Here is a 23,661-nt window from a genome sequence, read left to right as displayed (position 1 = left end):
AAAGGAAAAATTATGAATTAGTATTGGTTATCAGATTTTTTTCTATATCCACCCCTTATTTGTCATATGCTCATCTAGCCTATGCTTGAAACTCTCAGTGGAAGAGGCAGCAACTACTTTACTAGGTAGCTTATTCCATTCGTCTACTACTCTATTACCAAACCAATTTCTACCTATTTCCTTATTGAAATGGAATTTTTCTAGTTTGAAACCATTACTTCTAGTTCTATCCTATATGCTCACTTTAAGAGATTACTACACAATTTATATTAAAGAATAGAATAAAACATTTACTGCACTGTGACTCGGTGAAGTCCATTCCAGGTTCTTTGACGATTCACAATTGCAACTTTCTGTTTTCAGGCTGGTCTGTATGAGCAGTGGAAAAAGGAAACACTGGAGGCCACTGCACGTGAAAGTCGAATGAAACAGAGAGAAGAAATAAAACAGCAGGGGCAGGATGCAACAGAACACAGCCAAACTAATTTCAGGAGTCTGTCTATTATCCATGTGCAGGGACCTCTGCTGCTTCTCCTGGTGGGCATCACCCTGGGCAGTGTAGCCTTTGTGGTGGAGAGACTGCTGGTGTCGGAGCCTCACCCTTCTCCAACACTGGGACCTATGAAAATAACATTAGACTGATTAATTTTCCGTACGATTCCCAGAGGCACATTTTTATTGTGTTGATACTAAACAGGTCTGTGACATAATTGAGTACAGTATTTGCCTTAGGGCATCATGATTGTTACACTCATACTCTTAGTAATCATTTGGGCGAAACATGAATAATGTCCAGGCATACACTGTGAATTAATACGGTACTGTCAGCATTAAAGAAAAAAATGCAAGTCCATAAGTCTTTATACTATTATGAGGTGTATGCAATACCAGGTTCTGAAAAAAAAAAAAAAAATCGAAGTAATTCACATGAAATATTTTTTCCATTTAGTAACAGCTCATAACGCAAAAGTTTTAACATTAACTATTCTCACTACTCTTAGCCTATGAATATAATTAAAGTGAAATTGATATGGCCCCATTTATTAATGCACTTTATACCATTTTATTTATAGCTGAAAATACAGGTATGTGTTTTTCTTCACACTTTATGCATTAAAATAGTGTCAGTACAGTAAGATATAAATGTGTTCTTGACCTTTAACCCCTCCCATGCTAATTCTTATCAGTCTGGTTACCTTCCCTGAGTCATTGATTTTGGACTTTTTAAAATTAAGTTGATTTTTTGTCATCAGATCAAGTGTTTCTGAGCTCGAACTCTTCATCACCCCCGTCTTTTTGTAATTTACGCCTCTTGGGTGGGTGTGAGGGCGGTGATAAATCGCGTGATAAGGGGTGTGAATCCGCCATTGCTGGGCTACAAACGAGAACTGCATTACTAAATAAGCGATATTTGGCAGCTGTGGTGTGGCAGGGATTGGCAATTGCTTTGATGACAGAGAGAGAGAGAGACTCAATGTTCCCATGGAAACCGCTGATGCTTCCTCGTGCTTGAAATTACGGCGCAGAGGCCCAATGCCTCATATGAGGTGATCAACGCCGCCAGAGGTGGCGTGCATATCACCTCATACGAGGTAATGAGCACGGCCGGGGCTAACAAGCCTATTATCAAGAGAGGTATTAGAGAAGGAAGCCTTAATGCTGTGGCAGTGATAAAATTGTGCAGTTCTGCTGCCTTTGTATAAACGTCCCTTAACACCCTGTCCCCCGAAATGGCAATGCTGGGTCTCAAGAAAAGGACAGTTTTAAAATTCATTCTATTGGGATCATATTCAGCTGAATCTAGGCCAACAACAATCTATCTATCTATATATATACCTAGGCTGCTTCCCCCAAGGAAAGGGAGGTAGCCGAGACAGGACGAAACACTCCCCATTTACTCATCCATTCAAACACATTCATTCGCATCTTAGCCCCAAAGGGGAGAACGGACAGATCCTCACCTCACCTTACCGCACAAGGGTCAACTGCACAATGCAATCAGTGACATCCGCAGCAGGGCCCGACAACAGAACAGGTTTACCCCTGCCACATCATAACAGACCCATCCCCTTACCCGCACCTGACCTGACTAGCTGATCAGACCAAATGCGGGAGAATATCCCCTCAGGGCTACGTCATCACTTATTCATTCACAATTTCTCTCCATTTATTTCTGTCACGCACAGCCACTCTTCCTTGCTCAACAGACATCCCTCTCGCATCCAGCGCTCTCTTCACACTGTTCATCCATCCTATTCGTGGTCTTCCTCTCAGCCTTACACCTCTCACATCAGATCTAGTTATCTTTTTCACCAGTCGCTCATTATCCATTCTCTCCATATGCCCAAACCATCGCAACACCCTCTGCTCAACTCTACCAGCCATCTCCCGAACAACTCCAGTTCTCCTTCGCACTTCATCATTTCACACTCGATCCATACGCGTCACTCCACACATACTCCTCAAACACCTCATCTCCATTACATTCAGACTTTTCCTCTCTGCTACACCCATATTCCATGTTTCAGCCCCATATAACGCAGTCGGTACCACAACACCCTCATACAGCCTTCTCTTTACATCCATTCTAAGCGAACGACATTTAAACACTTTTTTCATTCCTCCCAGCACCTTTCCCACTTCATTTATTCTAAACTTCACTTCTGCATCTATTCTTCCATCCACAGCAACATGTGACCCTAGATATTTAAAACAATCTACCTCCTCAAGCAACTCACCATTCAAAACTATATTCATCCCCCTACCATCTATCAACCTCGTACACTTCATCACTTTACTCTTATTCTCATTTATTTTCAATTTCCTCCTTTCACACACCCTTCCAAACAATAACAACAACAAAGTCACCACCACCACCATCAACAAAAACAGAAACCACCACCACCACCACCACCAACAACAACAACAACAACAACAATAACAAGAGTATCACCAAAACAGATGGTTCTCACAGTCTTTAAGTATTTCAGAATCTTTAATTCAACTCCTCAGTATAAAAGTATTGTAACTAGTGTCATTGTGCCTCACGACAAAACATGAGGAAACTTACCTACGGTACTTAACAAGTACGACTGTAGTAGACACGCAGATCATACGGGATATTGCTAAAGTGAAGTACCATGTAGGGATTCGTTGGAGATAAAAACTTGCGTGATAAATCCTTAGGGAGCTACACTGAAACATCACATGGGGATTAGCCCCTAAATGGCCGCCAGTGCTGAAAGACGTTTTACTGTAGTGTGGCTGGTGGCGCTGATGCGGTGTGGTTTGCGAAAAACTGTGAACAATTTTGGGAAGGGTCCAAAGGTCTGGGAAATATTGATACTGACCTACTCTACCCTCCAAACCAAAAGGGTGGCCAGTACATCTCGTGAATCAGTCATAAATGGAGGTCTGTATTTTGCTCCCCACGAGTGATAATGTAAGTATGAATAAGAAAGCAAGTCAAGAAAAGAAAGAATGTGTGTTTCCCAGACATGGGCTGCTTATTATCCCTTGCACTCGCTTGCTCTGTCCCCATTGCAACCAATAACCCACACCCGTATAAGTGTAGAATGTCGGTTGTTTTTCTGCTTTATTCATTTTAATTGTCACGATTTTTTTTTTTTTTTCAGGAAAAGTATTCATATTCCTTGTTTACTGTACTTGCAACTACAACATACAACCTCACCATCCCTTACCCCTCCTTCTCCAGCCGACTGTGCTAATCTCTGGCCTTATCGTTATTCGACCATAAGAGTTGTCCCTAAGCACACACAGGTGCATCCATTATATTGAAACAGATTAAAAAGAACATCCCTCTCCTCTCTTTCCACATGATCTATACCACCCAGGGTATTTTAAAAATGTAAGGCAGTGCGACTGCACCATTAGTAGATGATGGTCCAACAGGAATGACCATCAAATCATTTGCAATAGAATACATGTTTGGTCGGGAGGATTGTGCCAAAAAAATCTCATCTCCCTGCCGCATTGTTTCTTGTGAGATATAGTTTTTGTGCCACCTTATTCATTATGTTCGATGGGGCCTTATATATCTATAGGGGTTCCAATGGTCCACGCCGTCTAAGACGGTACCTCGTATTTCTACAAGGCCTTCCCCTATCTGTCACCTGGGGATGCACCAGGTATCAGTGGGATCCTGCCGATGGACTAATGAGTAATTTAAGACTTATTTTATATACTTGTATACAAGTTCACATCCTGAAGACCTTAAATGTTAAGAGTGAATTCACTCACGTTGCCTTCAAAGTTGAGCGGCTTGGTATAACTGTCATTAACCTTTTCACCACAAAATGTCTCCACAGTTAATGAAACAGGTTGTGGGTTGCTAGAATAAACTAATACATCATAGTGAATGGTATAATAGATATGCAGTGGTACCCTGCTGCCAAACAAGGAAAGTAATCTGATACTTATGCACATTATACATATCAGCTATATAAATAATTATAAAGCAAAATACTGCAGAAATAAATTATTTACTGATAAGATTTTCCCCTGCCGGGAAGGAGTCAGAAACATCCTCAATTATACTACATCAATAAAATATGTATCCACAAAAAAAAAAAAAAAAAGCCATAATAATCGCCAGGTGAGAGCAAGATAAATTTCAAAAACCTATGGCCAAGATATTTACACTTCCAGGATCGAATACACAAACATTTTTTATTGTTACTGAGGCACACTTTTGCCTTCGTTTTGAAAACACAATTGCCGCAGTTTCTTGACATTCTTAAAAGGTCTTTAGTGTCTTGTGCTATAAGTTTCCCCGCCAGTTTAGTCCTGTCACGCTTTTCTGTAACCACAAATCAAGAATGGCTAACAACTGCTCGAGACATGAGACTTCAAAAGATGTCCCGCGATCGTCGTATCATTCTTTGAGAACCAGAATGATCATTTGCCAATTTCTAGAGTATTAAATTCTCAAGCATAAAAAGGATTTGGATATGCGTTCCAAGACGATATGTTTCATTGTGCAAAATAAGGTGTGGGCAAAGAAATGAACTGACGTTGCTGGGATAGCATGTCGTCTCTTGTCGCTATTCTCCAGGACATAGTTCCGAGATGACGTATTCTCTGACAGACTTTGGCATCCTCGTGGCTCTCCTGCTGCCAGCGGTGAATCCATCTGTAAACCGTGGAGACACTTGCACCAGTCTTCTGGGCAATGTGTCTCACTGATACGCCTTCCAGCCACATCCTTACTATATACAAACCACCTGCCATCACAGGTGAGTATAGGATTAGGTGCTTACGAATTTACAGTGTCAGGGAAATTCTCATGCAACGTTATTTTTGTGGTAAGGTATGATGCAGAAATAAGGTCAAAATAAACTATAATTTTCACGAAAGAGTTTTTGAAGTTATAGTAACAGCAGTATTATTTGATCTCTCTCTCTCTCTCTCTCTCTCTCTCTCTCTCTCTCACTGATTTGCTTATGTACATAAAAGCTATCCTTTTGCTACTGAAGATAATATGACTCCTTTCCTAACTAGGATGTTGTACCTCTCATTGTCTTTGGTGCCATCGTGTGTGACTGCACTGACCAATGCTGGATCATCAAACTTAGCCACACAGTCGGCATGTGAAATCCGGGTTTGCTGGCAGAACTCTATTTTGATTGTGTGTCCATTGTCTACGCTCTTCTCTGGCCAGGTTACGATCTTCATCAAGATGAATGTTTCCTTCACTGCAGAAGACTCGCCATTTTTCTTTGTATGAGGCATTGGTTTCAAGGTCGTTTGGTATGATGATGCCTTGTTCAGAGATGTCCTTATATGATCTTTATATCTCTTCTGTCTCCCTGGTTTGCTACGTGCTGCAACGAGTTGGCCATCCAAAGACTGGGTGGGAAGGTGGTGTGCTGGCACGCAGAACACTTTGCTCACTGGAGAATTTGTGAGAGAGGGACTTTACCCTCTCTTCTGTGTCCTTGGATGCGATGTAAATAACTCAAGCTGTTTGATATAATGCTGGTCGGTAGCCCAGGATTCATCTTATAAGAGTGTGGAGAGGCATACAGCTGTATATACTGATACCTTAGTCGCAATTCTGAAGTTGGTGTTTTCAAAGACACTGGATCTGAGACATCAAGAAAAAAAAAAAAAAAAAAAAAAAGCTGATACGTGGTTGTTTCCTGCGAGGACTTCTGCATTAATGTTATGTTTATCTGTTAGTGCCCCTCCAAGGTCGGTGAAATTCCCAACCGGTTTTACAATTTAGCCAGTTATCTGAAATGCATGAGACTCTGCTAGATTGTTTCTCTATTATATTTTTCTGTTTTGCAGAGAGTTCTTCAGAGCCCCATTGCTTGATAACTAGGGACGATGGTATGACTGTTGTAGGGCTTCTGGGGTATGTGCAAGGATAGTACATTTATCAGAGTATTGTTGCTCCAGAAAATAAGTTAGTTCAGTTTTGAGAGTTCTTGATAGCGTCTGAGATTCAGAGGCGGTGACAGAATCGGTAGAGAGGCGGCCTGTAGTCCTAATGGACCCAGGTTCGAGTCCCGGCTGGGACAGGGAACAGTTTGAGGATTTGAATTTCATATAAAGCAGACTTTTCTGATCAACCAGATGACCCGCAGACATGTTATAAAAAGTTCCCCCTCTAATACCAGTGCACCAGTCCTGTATGTGACAGCCCTTGCATGTATTCAATATGGATGGTGGGTGTTAGCACCGAAGTGGTGACATGTGGAGATGTAGGAGGACTACTGGGCCCCAAGGAGGACTACTGGGACTTGGGAATAGGCTCTGAAGCCTTTGCTCAGAGTCGGACACGTAAAAAAAAAAAAAAAATTACTGCCTAAACGGAATTGGATTTTTATTCCATCATCAGGATTAATTTGTTGGTGACTTGAGGCGATTGCAGTGAGATTGCAATTGTAAGTGACAGAAGCCAGGACACATCCCTACTCTACCTTCACATCCGTGTTGAAGGATGTTCATTTGGTCCCACCTATGGGTACACATGCATTCATGTTGGCATGCAGACTCCTCTGGATGGTAACCCTTTTTTTAAACTCTAAATTTTGAAATGGCATTCCATAAAATTTCCCTGTTGATAGTGTCAAATGCTTTTGTAAGATCAATGAATACAATATATAATTCGCTGTGTGCTCATGGCATTTCTCTTGTGTCTGCCTTGCAACAAAGAGTCCAAGATCATATCTTAGGTACTTATTTCCTTCCAAAAATCCACAATATTGTTACATCTCCATTCCACTCTGCCATGGGTCCAACAGATGTAGTTCAGTATAGGAAGGACATTAAAAGTGACTTGTTCTACCTATGGTCAGGTTTTCGGTAAGCAACAGTGAGATCGGCTCAGGAGTGGGAAATAAACGTTGGCTTCTCAAATTTGCTGCCTTTATTTGCCAGATAATTAAACTTGATGGTTGCCAACTGCATTTCACTGTTTTCACAAGTACCAGAGCTATACTATCTTCACTAGCTGCACTGACACTAAATTGCCACTGAATTAAACTCATACTGAACTGAAAACTCTTCTAGTCCCTTCCCCATCGTTATATAAGTTTCCTGTATACTAGAATGATCTACTACATTCTCGGAGAAGCAACAGTTACCAACACAGAGCCTTTCAAAATATCCAGAGTTTTATTTATTTAACACTGTGTAACACTCTAAATTATACTGCATACATACTGAGATAAAACTGCATAACTTAACAATCACATAAATAAAACATTATGGAGAAAAAGAGCATGAAAATTAATACATAAATTTACAAAATAACTCGGCGCACAATAGCAGGGTAACTGGCAGCTCTGACATGTAATGGAAAAATTTGAGAAGCACTGAGAACCTTCCAGTACTTCCTAACTAGCAAATCCCGCTTCTCAACAATATATTTCAGAAAATGATGATTCAGTCAGATGTTTTGTCAACGTGGACAACCTTATCTTGGTTAGTGCTTTGATAGAACTCACTATGCGGAATATACCTCTGCTGTTGTCACAGTTTGATCAGTTCCCTTTCTTCTTTTAAAGGTTTGGATGGTTACAATATCAGAAGTAGGCTATTCAGCTGGAATTCTTCCTTGATTACAGATAGTCATTATGAGATTATCAAGGCACTGGTGGCATAACTGGCTACTGTCTTTGATTAGTTCTGACGGTATACCTTAAGCAACTGGGCTTTTGTTATTTTCAGAGATTCGATGGCGTGAACAGCTTCCGCAAGTGTACGTGGGACACTGAGATCTGCTGCTTGAGGAGCATTTGGAATGATATCAAGGATAGTGTGCATCCCTGGGTTTCTTTGATTCAGTAAGGAATTGATGTGTTGTGTCCATCTTACGAGAACTGCTTGTTTGTCTTTCAGGAGCTCTCCTTTGGCTGATCTTATGTGGGCTAGGTTGTGTCTGGTTACCCATAAACCAATAATAGTTTTTACTGACTTGTAGAATCCATGTTAGTCTTAAATTTCAGTTATTCTGCACAGCGCCTTTGCTTGTGCAGTCCACCATTTGTTCTCCTTGGGCAGTTTCCTCGGTGTTTTACTCCTGACATTCTGGAATTTAGTTTTTAGGGTTAAGAAACTATGATGGGCCAACCAGTGCTTATGTGCTCTATTCTTCGTAGCAAGAAGGCAATGTATGCCCTCGGCATATTCATCAAACCCGTCATTATGGTGGCGAGTGGTTTCTTGAGCAGTATTTTGCAGCATTGTTTTAATGTTTAGCCACTCTGTGTCTAGGTTTGTTGTGCTGTTGTTTGGGTCATGTGGTGGGCTCTGAGAGAGCTTGTTTATAATAGTGCTGTGAAAGGTGTTAGCCAAAGCTGGGAATAGCACCGCTATCATACATTTTGTATCAAGTAGTGAAACCAGTAACGCCACTACTCTTTCAAGCTAGTAATGGGAATGGGAGCGCCGCCATTTTTTATTAGTAGCATTCCCAGCATTGGTGTTACCCCTTTCGCACACGATGACTAAATGTGAGTTATAATCCTTGCAATTTGAAGAGTAACTGATGATGCAACATGACGTTAGTTCCCTATAAATGATCGTAGAAACTTTTCCTGTGGATGAATTTCCGTCAGATTTTGGCGAGTCAAAGGTGAGGGTGGCCAGGTCTAGGGAAAAAATATGGCAACACTCGGGAGCTTATTGGAGGGGCAAGCGGCCTATTTTTAGCTCAGTGTTCTCCAGGGAGTCAGCCTAGTATGGTGTCTCAGCGCGCGGCCGTCCACTTAAATCCACGTTTTCTATTACCACACCGTCCATACCTTACGTGTGTTGTAGTGACAGTGTGTTATATATAGTGCAGTGTGCTTGTGAAGAAGGTTTAAAGGTGTTTCTTATATATTTTTAGAGAAAGCCAAATTTGAATAATCATAAATTTTTACACCACTGTTATCACTGCCACCACTCCTACTACAACTGGTTTAACCCCTGCCACCATTGGTGTCATGCCTGCCAGCACTGGAACCATCATGACCACAGAGACTGAGCCGTACCATACTGATGAAAGCATATGGCAGTAAATCACATTGCACACACACACACACACACACACACACATCACAAATACTCTCACACAGGCTGTGATCGTACCTGTCCTCCTCTGTGCAACTCCATCTCCTCTCAAGAAACACTACAACACTGCTAGAGGACGTGAGTAACCAGCTTATTTGTCCAGTTTTTATACTATTGTATTGTAAGGTATGAATTGTGTGTTTACTATATATTTCTCACAGGGAAAATGTGTTTCATTGCTATTCTCTGTCATTTTACTCGTAAAGTATAGGTCACATGAAAAGTCTGAAGAAAGCATGATCAAGCTGATGATTTCTTATGCATACTTTAGTAAAGCAAAGTAACCTATGTTTGCAAATATTTATTTGGGGAAAGGTTACGAAAGACGAACATACTCAGTGCTTTTACCACTCGCAACCCATTGTAACTTTTCAAAATACATTTTCTCAATAACAGTAAGGGTTATAACACTGTGAATTAAATCATGGGCTTCCTTAACTTTTGGGCTACAAAACTGGATAGACTTTACATCAATGTTTGTTACAGTGTCGCTAATTACATACGAAATAAACAAATCAGATGTTTTTTGGCAATTTTCATAGTTTTTTTTTTCGATTTACTCGAAAACTACTGGACGGATTAACTCGAAACCTGTCTCTTTTGAAAGATCGCGAAATTCTACATATAGACATGTCCTTTGCAATTGCACGTCAAGGGAAAAATTTTTCACGGTGATGTTGGGAAGTTATGAGAAGCTAGTTTTCACCTAAATAAGGTTTATTCTGGTTTCATTTCTGTACATTTATTCATCTGTTTTATGTTATTTTCTTTATGATAGTATAAACATCAACAAAGATGATGGGATGGGATTTACAATAATATAAGCATTTTCCAAGGGTAAATTGGCCATAGAATTTATTTTCCTTTCTGCATGAGCGGAGCCAGCCTGAGCAGGGTTTTGATTCTGTGTGGGGAACCGAAACTTATTGAAAACTTATGGTGCCTAAGAGGGTTAAAAGTTGCTGCATCCTTTCAAATACTATATTCCATTTTCTTGGAGGATGGACGCTGGTGCATTTGTGGGCATATGACTAGTTGCAGTTTGGCAAGTATAAGGTTATGCTGTGTTGAGCACTCAGCACCTCTCATGGCTTTGCTTATAACAACTCTTTGATCCCGCTCTCTTATGATATAATCAATTAGGTGCCAGTATCTAGATCATGGGTGCATCCATGGGTCTTGTGTTTATTTAGTTGAAGAATGGTGTTGCCTGATGATCTGACTGTGTTGTGAGCATTACTAATAACCCTGCTATTACTAATAAACTACCTCCCCTACAAGTAAGAAAGAATGTTGCCTCCCTTGCATTATTTTACAAATATTTTTATGGCAAATGCTCAGACGCAGTTGCGTCCATTGTGCCACCTCTCCATGCCTTCCCTCATGCTACATGGGCATCTGGTGGCGCTTATGATTGGAATGTCACTCAGCTATATTGCGGAACTTCTGCCTATCAGAATTCTTTCATTCCCCGAACTGCATCTCTCTGGAACTCGCTTCACCAGAGTTGTTTCCCTCCAAACTTCAACCTACAGCTGTTCAAGTCTAACTGTTACAGATATTTTACGAACAGAGGACACCATTAATCTGGTGTATAGATTATTTTTTTTTTTATTCATTTGTTTTTCCTTCCTCTGTTCTGGTATTAAAAAAAAAAAAAAATCTCATTTTTGTACTCAAATGCCTTATGCCTGACAGTGTTACCCCACCATCAGACTAGCTCCCCCATTTTACGTTAACTTACAGTAATTTAAAGGTTATTCAAGTACTATCCATCATATACTGGTATAAAGAGATACGCTGGATTAATAGCCAGATAACGGTACCACTATTACCTATTCTTTGCTGAAGGACAAGGAAATATAAGTGCACAACCTCCCTATGCCTGTATTTTTTCCTGCAAAAACAGATCTGTTTAATAATAAATAACAAATCTTCAGCTTGTATCTTAAGTCTTGCCTCAGGTTCTCGAAGAAAACAGGAGAAATATATTCCAGTCTTTTAGAAAAAAAAACATACTCCGCTATGGAATTAAGTGTTCTTTTTTTCTGTTTGTACCGAGGTTCTGGACAGGGACGCCTTCACGCGGTGGCACCTATATGACTGGGTGACTCCAATGCTTTGGACTTCAGATGAGACGCAGTTTCAGCCTCCAGTTCACCAGGTTCCCAGTCAGGTGAATCTGGGACAATGGTAACTTAGATCACAAAGTGTCAGTTTCGAGGCGTATGAACTTGGCGCTGTTGTATTGTTACTGATGTTACCGTAACCCTGTACTGCTCAAGATGGAATATTCCTTTCTTTTAGGGTCGCTGTGTATCGTGCACATCACTGACATTTGTAGAAATGAGCTCATTGACTATAAGCCAGTTTGCGAAGGACGGTAGATTAAGAACCATCCCTCATAAATACTAAGTCCAGCACATTCAGGCTGTAAGGAGTTGACAGAGTTATATTAAAAACAAAAAGACTGATTGATTAACTAAGAGCTGCCGGCGCAACTGTCACAGTCATATTCCAAAGTGATATGATGAACTTCGAAGTTAAAATCTTAATGGGCTAGATGGCAAATTTACTTAAAACGATCAGCATTACAACCTATCGGTGCATATCATGGCCTACTTATGTTTTTTGCTGTAGTTACTTGGAGCCAGTCTAGAAGGACGACTCATACGAACTGACGAATTTCGAGATTCTTGAGCCATCAAGGGCGGCCTGTGTATTGACTAAAGAGGTATGTATGGAAGAGCACGTAAGTTTGGATGTTAATATCTGTGAGATGGAGTCATGATTCCACGATTTTGAATGGTGAGTGAATGAGAACGACTCCCATTCAACTGAGGAGATTTTGGTTATTTATTTTTTTTTTCCTATTTTAGTATTTTAGTCATATATATATATATATATATATATATATATATATATATATATATATATATATATATATATATATATAATTATATCGTCATATTTTGCACAAATAACGCAGAAAAATACTAACTACTAATATCCAATATTAAAACGATAAAAAAGAGGTGTTAGGAAACTTCCTTTACCGACGAGAATACGAACTTTAGATCTATGCCTATTAACAGCTCGAGGATGGTTAAGGCTGACAACTTTTTTCCCCCTGTCTCAGTTTTCCCACAGGATATAACCTGCAGTATCAGTTTACATCCAGGTCCCTAATACAATATATGACCTGCACTATCAGTTTACATCCAGGTCCCTAATACAATATATGACCTGCAGTATCAGTTTACATCCAGGTCCCTAATACAATATATGACCTGCAGTATCAGTTTACATCCAGGTCCCTAATACAATATATGACCTGCAGTATCAGTTTACATCCAGGTCCCTAATACTATGACCTGCAGTATCAGTTTACATCCAGGTCCCTAATACAATACTGTATATGACCTGCAGTATCAGTTTACATCCAGGTTCCTAATACAATATATGACCTGCAGTATCAGTTTACATCCAGGTCCCTAATACAATATATGACCTGCAGTATCAGTTTACATCCAGGTCCCTAATACAATATATGACCTGCAGTATCAGTTTACATCCAGGTCCCTAGTACAATATATGACCTGCAGTATCAGTTTACATCCAGGTCCCTAATACAATATATGACCTGCACTATCAGTTTACATCCAGGTCCCTAATACAATATATGACCTGCAGTATCAGTTTACATCCAGGTCCCTAATACAATATATGACCTGCAGTATCAGTTTACATCCAGGTCCCTAATACAATATATGACCTGCAGTATCAGTTTACATCCAGGTCCCTAATACTATGACCTGCAGTATCAGTTTACATCCAGGTCCCTAATACAATACTGTATATGACCTGCAGTATCAGTTTACATCCAGGTTCCTAATACAATATATGACCTGCAGTATCAGTTTACATCCAGGTCCCTAATACAATATATGACCTGCAGTATCAGTTTACATCCAGGTCCCTAATACAATATATGACCTGCAGTATCAGTTTACATCCAGGTCCCTAGTACAATATATGACCTGCAGTATCAGTTTACATCCAGGTCCCTAATACAATATATGACCTGCACTATCAGTTTACATCCAGGTCCCTAATACAATATATGACCTGCAGTATCAGTTTACATCCAGGTCCCTAATACAATATATGACCTGCAGTATCAGTTTACATCCAGGTCCCTAATACAATATATGACCTGCAGTATCAATTTACATCCAGGTCCCTAATACAATATATGACCTGCAGTATCAGTTTACATCTAGGTCCCAAATACAATATATGACCTGCAGTATCAGTTTACATCCAGGTCCCTAATACAATATATGACCTGCAGTATCAGTTTACATCCTGGTCCCTAATACAATGGCGAAAGACAAACTCAGGTTCTCCCAATTGCCAGCTGAATGGTCTAACAAATGCACCAGCAGCTCACATGAAAAATTTAATATTTTCTAAAAGTGTTATCAACCAAGAGTCAGGAGCTTAATCAAAGGTTGATTATAGTATGAGAGAAGAGTGGATTCCTGACGGTAAGATAGTGAGATGAGTCCCACCTGGATCACGGAATATGTTAAGGAGAAGCATTTCTTTATGACTGCTGACTGAGCGTTCACAAAACTAACCGTCATGTCAAGCTAGTATTTTTGTGTATACATTGTTTAGTACTAATATCCAAGATGTGACATGTGATGGTGCGTTTCCCTTCTCTGCCAAGGTGTTGTATGGACCGCTGAGTCTATGTCCAAGGTCATATAAATGACTCTCCCCTTAAGTTTAATGGTCTCACAACTATGTGAATCATCATCTCACTCCTAATAGTTTATTAATCATGATAAGTGTTCTCAATTTTGTCTTGTCTTTAGGGAAGGTAACATTATTGCTCCTGCAAATAGGACTTCAGATTGTGGGTACTGGAAGTGTGGATGCTTTGTATTCTTTTTGACCCTGCAAAATGACTGACTCTATACAGGATACTTATTGTTCCTTGTGCAGTGTACAGGTGTCGTGTATGGGTAATATCTGCTGTATAAAAGATGTTCTACTCTAAGGCTGTTCTTTTCACCGACTCCAGTCCTGTCTTGGACTCGGTTCTTTGGAATAATACATCACAGATTTTTCCGTTAATACGGAGAACACTTTTCTTCTGATCCTTTTTTTGTTTTTTTCTGTTTTTGGTACTTGCTTTTATATTCCATCCTTCAGTAATATTGTGTTTTCTGTCCTTGTATTTTCTGTACCTACAGGTGACGTTATTAATGATAATCAAAACCCTCGTAGGTCATTGTGTTAGAAGCAGTCTCCAACAAAGTCAGGTTAGTAGCATTAATCAGTTCATACACTCACCTCTTTTTCTTCTGCCCATATTATTAATGTATGTAGTAATGGTTAGTTTTATTCCTTCATGTATATTAGTACAGCTGTATAGAACTGGAATAGTCAACATTCATGGTGCCATTCCTTTCCCTGTAACACAATAGCCCGTATTCTCGTCGGTTGAGTAAGCTCCCTAACACCTCATCAAAGCAATTTATTTTGCATATTACTCCTTAATATCATCTTGTATGTCACTGAAATAACACCATAACATACAAATTGATGTTAAGTAGCCATATCCAAAATTACATCGCTAAGACAGAGGTATTAGGGAGCTTCCTTAACTTACAGGAATACAGGCCTATGGCTGACAGGCCTTGTGAGAAGAGAGAGAGGAGAATATTAGAGGTGGATGGAATGACGGAACAGGCTTACCAAAGAGGAGATGGAATAACGGTATGAAAGAGACAGAGGCTTCGAAGTACAGAGTCTCGAATATATAGGAGGTGAGGCGGGTATGGAGCAAATCGGAGTAGAATGGAAAGATACCTGGGGAGGGGATGGATTTGAGAGTCGCGGTCAATGATGTGTAGCCAGACAGAGATGAAATGACCCGAGTACACAGTTTAACAATCATAGGTATCTCACTAGAAATTTGAAGTTAATGGTTGGTCGATGAATAAACTGAATAAACATAGAGAGAGAGAGAGAGAGAGAGAGAGAGAGAGTATTGGGTATATCTTTGGGAATCTGTTCCCTGTAAAGTAACTAGGTTCGCTTCCAATGAATATAGAGGCAGTTACACGACAACATAAAGAACATATCAGAAATATCACTGGGTTCAGATATCATCACATTTAAACTGAATTATGGTGTTTTGGCGAGAGAGAGAGAGAGAGAGAGAGAGAGAGAGAGAGAGAGAGAGAGAGAGAGAGAGAGAGAGATGAAGGAAGTGTAACAAATCACAACACGAAGTATTAACACACCTCTTTAAGGGCATGGCAGGCCCTACCTTGTCCTCGTAAGGTTTCCAAACAGCAGGTACTTCCATCACTCGGATACCTTCCCTACTGAGTGTCTTCTCGATCATCTCACTTTTATACATCAGCGCCAGGCACACAGCGACGACAGGGGAGTTTTTAATGATAGAGTGGATAAGCAGAAGTGGGTAAAACTGACTAAGATGGTAGCAGGGCCAAGGGAGACGATACAGTTATTCTTCTCAGTGCGACTGCTTAAATCAAAGATTTCCTCGAGAAGAACACGAAAGTATAATACGTTCTTCTCCTGGACCGTACCTTCCTGCTTGCTGCGTATGTAAATGTGTGTATTATTAAGTGTACTTAGACGATTTCTACTTTATGCCGAGAGAGGTAACCAGAATTAGTTTATGGTGTAACAAAAAGCTAAATTTGGCCTTGAAGATCATCGTTCATAATTACGTTTCAAGGTTCTAATACCGTTATTTGATGTGGAACTTCTGCAGGAAGTGTAATGAAAGTTGTTACTGGAAAAAACAAAGTGCAGCGTTCTGTATCAGTTGATTCTGCGTTGAATGTATTAAATATTCACAAAATCTGTGGCATTCAGCCTGTATGGCATAGGGTCAGTGTGGACGGCATGACACTGCATTTGCCAGTTATATGGTTTTGCACAAAAACCTTGATGTCATGACCTACCAAACTATTTCCAGTTCTTTGTGTCAGACCGACATGTTTAAAGAATATTTCTTTACATGATCATGATTTGTTATGAAAAACTTTGTTTAAGTCTTGCAAATGTAACAAGAAACTAACATTCTTCACACACACACACACACACACACACACACACACACACACACACACACACACACACACACACATGCCAGCTGCGTGAGGGCATTGTTACCTGTTGGTAGCTCTGTATTCCGTGTATGATATAACATGAATTATAAATAACATGTCTCGTTGTATGTTTTACATAAAAACTTTGTATGAATTAACCAGTAACGAATAATCTATTCTTCCCTATTGAGCATAAAAATTTGGCGCAAGTGTAAAAGATGGAAAAATGAGGCTATGTTCATCGACATTTACATGCCATCATACGTGAGCTTGACCATGGATATGCGGCTTTAAATATTCCTCTAAATACCATTTTAATTATTATGAAGACTTGATACACTAAAGAAAGAATAACAGCAACAATGATCAGTTTTCTTGGGAGGTAAGTTTGCTGTTTTTGTTCTCGTCACTTTGTTTATTCATCCCGGAAAACAAAATGTCAAGCCAAGCAAAATGCGGCAGAGCAGAGCCTGTTGTGCGTCGTCGCTGTGTGCCTGGCGCTGATGTATAAAAGTGAGATGATCGAGAAGACACTCAGTAGGGAAGGTATCCGAGTGATGGAAGTACCTGCTGTTTGGAAACCTTACGAGGACAAGGTAGGGCCTGCCATGCCCTTAAAGAGGTGTGTTAATACTTCGTGTTGTGATTTGTTACAGTTCCAACATCACACACACACACACACACACACACACACACACACACACACACACACATACACACACACACACACACACACATACACACAGAAATGACAGTTGGTTGCATAATGAATGTAACAGTAAGTCGCCATAACACCATAACTCAGTTCAAAGGTGATGTAATCTGAACCCAGTCGTATTTCTTATATGTTCTTTATGTTGTCGTGTACTTGCCAGTATATTCAGTGGGAAAGAACCGAAATACTTTATAGGGAACAGAGTTCCAAAGATATACACAATATTTCTGTCTGCAGTGAGGATTCATGTCATTTTTTTTCCATGTTTATTCTTCGCCCAACCATCATCTTCAAATTTCTAGTTAGATACCGCTGATTGTTGTGCCGTTTACTCTAGTCACTTAATCTCTCAGTAGTACAGATCATTGACCATGACTCTCAACTCCCTCTCCTCCCCAGATATCATTCCATTCCACTCCGTTTTGCTCCATACCCACCTCACCTCCTCCTTGATAATATGCGAGGCTGTACTTCGAACCTTCTGCCTCTTTCACATCATCTTTCCATCTCCTCTTTCGTAACCCTGTTCCATCATTGCATCTACCTGTAATTCTCTTCTCTATTTGGTAATCTCTCATCATTCTTCTCACAAGGCCTCTGTCAGTCATAGGCCCGTATTCTTGTCGGTCAGGAAAGCTCCCTAACACCTCTGTCTTAGCGATGTAATTTTGGATATGGCTAGTTGCTATCAGTTTTTAGGTTCTTTATGATGAGTCTGGTGGTATTTCAGTGACTGAAATGACTTAAAATATAATAATAACGAGTAATAAGCAAACTAAATCGCTTAGGAGGATGTGTTAGGAATATTCCTTAAATAATGAGAATACGGGCCATAGTGTTACAGGGAAAGAAATGGCACCGTGAATGTTGATTTTTCCAGTTCCATGCAGCTGTAATAATGTGCATGGAAGAACTAGCTAACCATTAGTACATTCATTAACAAGAAAGCACTCAGAGAGTGCACATGTCCGCCAATGCCATTGCAGGATCCGGATCCGAATCCTACCCAAATTTAATCAATTCTTTCTTGGACCATGGCCCACCGTTCCACAAAATTTCATCGAAATTCCTTGAGAACTTTTGTAGATACCATGTGGACAAAAAAAAAAAAAAAAAAAAAAAAAAATGGGTCCGGATGATGATCCGGATCACAACCAAAATATAACGCATTGTCCCTTGGGCCATACCCGACCCCGGCAAAATTTTTCAGCAAAATCCGTTCATAAATTTTTGAGTAATTCTACTAACAGACAAACAGACGAACAAACCAACGCCGGCAAAAACATAATATCCTTGGTGGAGGTAAAAATATGGGAAGAAGAAAAGGAGGTGAGTGTATGGGTTGATGGGCGTTTACTTGCCTGCCTGTGATGGGGACTGCATCTAACGCAATCACTACGAAGGTTTTGATTATGATGAATAACGTCGCCTGAAGGGACAGGAAATGAAGTAGAGAAAACACTATATTACTGAAGGATCAGATATGAAAGCAAGTTGCAAAAAGGAGAGAGAGAGAGAGAGAGAGAAAAAAAAAAAGGGTCAGAAGAACAGTGTCTTCCTTATTAGCGAAAATATTAGTGATTAATTACTGCAGAAAAGTGAATTCAAGACAGGACTGAGGTCAATGAAAGGAACAACTTTAGAGTACAACATGTTTTATAAACCAGATATTATTCATACACGACATCTGTACACTGCACATGAGACATTGAGGACCGTGTATGGATTCGGACATGGTGCAGAGACAAAAGAATTCCAAGCCTCCACACTCGCAGTACGCACATTCACTTTGAAGTTCAATCTGGAAGAGCAATAATCTTATCTTTCCTAAGTACGACACTGAGAACTCTAATTAGAGTAATAAATAAAACAAGGAGAGGGAGATGATGATTCAGAAAGTTGAGGTCCCATTTAAAGTAAAGTGGTGTGACTTTAGACATAGACTCATCAGTCCCTACGACACCTTTGCAGAGGACAGAAACATCATAAGATATCGCACCCTGGACCTTAGTACTAAATCATTTATATGCATAAGCACAAGATTGAGTGTGATGGAAATAGCTTAGGTATATTACATGACATGCCGGTTAATCCACTGAAACTTTAGTAAACGGTCATAAAAAAAATGCATCTCCTTAACCCATTAGCTCCCAGAGTTCCTCTGAGATTTAGCTGGAAGGGTACTAAGCGTACCGCCCTCCGCCTATGGGCTCATAGTCACGAAGCTCATAGGTCTCATAACTAGAACACCAGTGGGTACCTGGGAGTGAAGAAAACTTTAAGCCAGCTGCGACAGAGGTTCTCCTGGATTGGCATGGGTCAAGATGGTGAAGAGTGGTGTCTGCCTGTGATGCATGTTGTGTCGAATAAGAACACAAGAACCGTGGATGCGCTCTTCTCCACCTGTACCAAGTGGGTGCACTGATGAAAAAAGTTGTGTTGGACATTCTGGACCCCTACTAATCACTGAAAGAAGAATCCGGTATATATGTGTTGCCATTGACTACTTCACAATGTGGCCCAGAAGCCATGCCACCCCGATCAAGGGCTGCAACTGTTGCTTATGTGTTGGTTGGCCAGTTCTTCTGTCGTTTTGGGATGCCACAGGAGCTACATTCAGACCAGGGTAGAAACTTCGAATCTGCTGTGTTCCGTGAATGCTGCAAGTTATTTTGGATCAAGAAGACCAGGATGACCCCACTAAGGCCACAGTCAGATTGGATGATGGAGAAATTCAACTTGACCATTGGACAAGAACTGGCCAAGTAGAGCATAGAGGGACAGACGGAATGGGACCAGAAATTACCTGCAGTACTGATGGCATATAGGTCTGCATCCCATGAGTCTACCGGCTACACCCCTGCAAAACTGATGTTGGGCCAGTAGTTATATTTAGCCGTTGACATGTTAATGGGAAGATCACCTTGTGAGGAGCTGCCTACAGACACCTCCAGCCATGAGAAGCATCTTCAGGAAAGGCTGGCTGAAGTACATCATCAAGTGCGAGAAGCTCTAAAGTTTTCAGGCGTCGTGAAGTGCAAGTATGATACCAGGGCAAATGATGTAAGCTTCAAGGGTGATGACAAAGTTTGGTTATACAATCCCTTGCGGAAGAAGGGACAGTCTCTGAAGCTGCAGAGCCCGTGGGAAGGGCCTTACTCTGTTTTGGACCGCCTATCAGACTTAACGTACTGTATGTGGGGAGGCAGGAAATTCCACCCAAAGGTGGTACACGTGAATCATCTGTAGCAGTACCATGAGCCAGGACAGAAAAGCTGGGACGTCTCCGAGGAATCGTGCTCTCCTGCAGCTGAGGATGTTGAGGAGCACCAAGGAGCTGAAGTGCAAGAGGATGGTGACAGTTTCCCAAGACTAGGAATGCATGAGGAAGAGGACCAAGACAATCCAGGAGTGGACTGTGTAGAGGAGCAAGGACGTTGTTGGTAGCAGCATAGTAGAAGACCTGATAAGTTGAATGACTACTTTGTTTATAAATAAATGTTTAGTTTTGATTAAGGATTATGTTTGTGTACACTGTGTAGTTTTGTTGGGATGACAAAAGGATTAGGGAGGGGGTAGTGTTGAGAAGCGGCATTTGCTAGTAAGGTAGTGCTGGGGTATTCCCAATGATTCTTGTAGTTTGGTTACGTGTCAGAGTTGCCAGTTAGCCTGCTGTTTGTGAGAATAGCTATATTGTAAGTTCTGCATTAATTTTTGTGCTCTTTTTTCTCTATAATACTTTAGTTATGTGGTTGTTAAATTAAGTACGTTCATCTGAGTTTGTATGCTGAATAATTTAGAGTGTTATGCAGTGTAAGCAAACTCTGGCATGTTGTGGATGTCTCTGATTTGGTAACTGTAGGTGCTACAGTAAACTAGAAGATTCGAGAGTAAGGTAAAACTGTATAAGGATCGGGAAAGGACTAGAGTAGTTTCAGTTCAGTTTGAGTATAGCTCAGTGTCAGTTCAGTGTTAGTGCAAATAGTGAAGATTGAATAGCTCTGGTACTTGTGAAAATAGTGAAGTGTAGTTGGGAAGCTTTAACCATAATTATTTGGAAAATAAAGACAACGAACATGAGCAGCTTGTTTACATTCAACACCTGAGCTAATCTCGTGTGCTTTACACCGAAAGGCTGACCAAAGGAAGAAGAACTGAAAGAGCAACATCTGTCCTATACTGAACTAGTGCTGTTGGAGCCTACCTGAGCTGATTATGTGTGCTGTACCCCGAAAAGCTGACCATAGGAAGAACAACTGACTGGACACTGTGGACAGTGTCCTTCCTATACTGGACTACTGCTGTTGGAGCCTGTGGCAGTGTGGGACGGTGATATATATATATATATATATATATATATATATATATATATATATATATATATATATATATATATATAATTCCTGCAGTATCCGATGTAATAGAGCCAAAGGCATGTCCGGAAAGTGGTTCTGTCCAGATAGTGGGCCCCTGTCTCCTGAACTGGAACTTATGAACCCTAACCTAGCCTTACCCAGAAAAACACCTACATAACTCCCTACCAGTCATGCATAGCACATATTTAAGACCCTATTCACACCAATAAGCGATATAAAAGAGTGAAATAAATGCAAAGGGACCAGAGAATGAGGTTTTAGAGGTTAGTATGGAAAATAGAGTACAATATTAAACATTCTGGGTACTTACAAGTCCATGGCTCCTGGACTGGTACTTATGGACCCTAACCTAACCTAACTCAGAAAAACATCTACATAACTCCCTACTGGACATGCATTGCACCTAAGACCCTATTCACACCAATATGGGACACAAAAGAGTGAAATAAATGCAAAGGAACCAGAGAATGTTTCAGAGGTAAGTATGGAAAATACAGTACAATATGAAACATTCTGGGTACTTACAACAAGTCCCTGGCCATTTCGATGAATAACCTGCCTCCTCTCAGACTCTGACAGTAGAAAGATGTACCTGAAGCACCTGCAGTAATCAAGTCTTGCATTGAACTTAGTCATTTGCATTCTGAATTCTATTTTCTTAACACTGCACACTCTGTTCTTACTTGCACTCCATTGTACCTTAATGAAATTAGTGTTGCACTCTGCACCTAAATCTTTGCACTCAGAATTCTAATTTCTTATTACTGCGCACTCTGTTCTTGCACTCCATTGTACCTTCATGAAATCGGTGTTGCACTCTGCACTTAGGTCTTTGCACTTAGAATTCTAATTTCTTAACACTGTGCACTGTTCTTTTCACTGCACAACACTGTAAATTCCCATGTGGTCAAGTGGCGAGTTCTTGCTGTTTATCCACTGTTAGAGTCCGACCGTAGTTGATGCAGGTGGCCTATGGGCACATCGCTGGGACGTGTTGGTGGACTACCCACTGCAGATGACTCTGAAGACAGGCACAAACTCACGTCCAGTGGCGACTCCACCGTGCCTGATGTGCTGGACTGTGGCTCAGAGGATGAAGGCCTGTCTTGGGGAGGCAGTGGTGTGGAGCCATGGCCGGGCACACCGGGGGTCACGGGTCTGAAAAAACTGTCAATGTTGATTGACACAAGGAATGACGATTTTGGCAATTAATGACGTGCTGCCTGAAAGCAAGCACTTCCTCCACAAGTCCCAAGGGCCCCATCTCCAGTCGCAGTCCAGGTGCTCCAGGTAGTCAAGAATGAACTCGATGTGTTCCCGGAGTGCACTCAGCTTGGGAATGGCTATAGTGGCACGCTGACAGGAGTCCACATCATCGTTGCTTTCCTCATTGGAATCTTCTAGCTAGGTATTTGTACCTGCAACTGAAGATGCGATCTCAATATCAGACATGATTTGATACCCAGGATTGCCCTCATCATCATCCAACCAATCACACACTTTGTCCACATCAACATTGTCGCCATGCACACAAAGATGTACATGGAAGTCATCCATGTCGAAACCTAGAAAATCGTGCACCACATCGGCTCCAAGAAGCAGACGAGACGACCATATTTCAGTCTTGACAGGGACTTCTTTCCATACACTGACCCAGTTGTAAGTGGCACACTTGATGTTGTAGTGGTGATGGTTTTCCAAAGTCCACCAGCCTCGCGTGTCCCATCCCTCCCTGCACTCATCCTCGTCCTTAAGAAAAACCATTACCTCGTCCAGGAACTTCCTACAGTACAGTTTCTTCGTTGCCACGATCACTCCTTGGTCC

This window comes from Coenobita brevimanus, chromosome 40 (assembly GCF_032717465.1).
Source record: "Coenobita brevimanus isolate Jiangsu-jjx chromosome 40, ASM3271746v2, whole genome shotgun sequence".
Taxonomy (NCBI): Eukaryota; Metazoa; Arthropoda; class Malacostraca; order Decapoda; family Coenobitidae; genus Coenobita; species Coenobita brevimanus.
The sequence above is the reverse complement of the archived record's forward strand: the minus strand, read 5'-3'. Positions refer to the sequence as shown.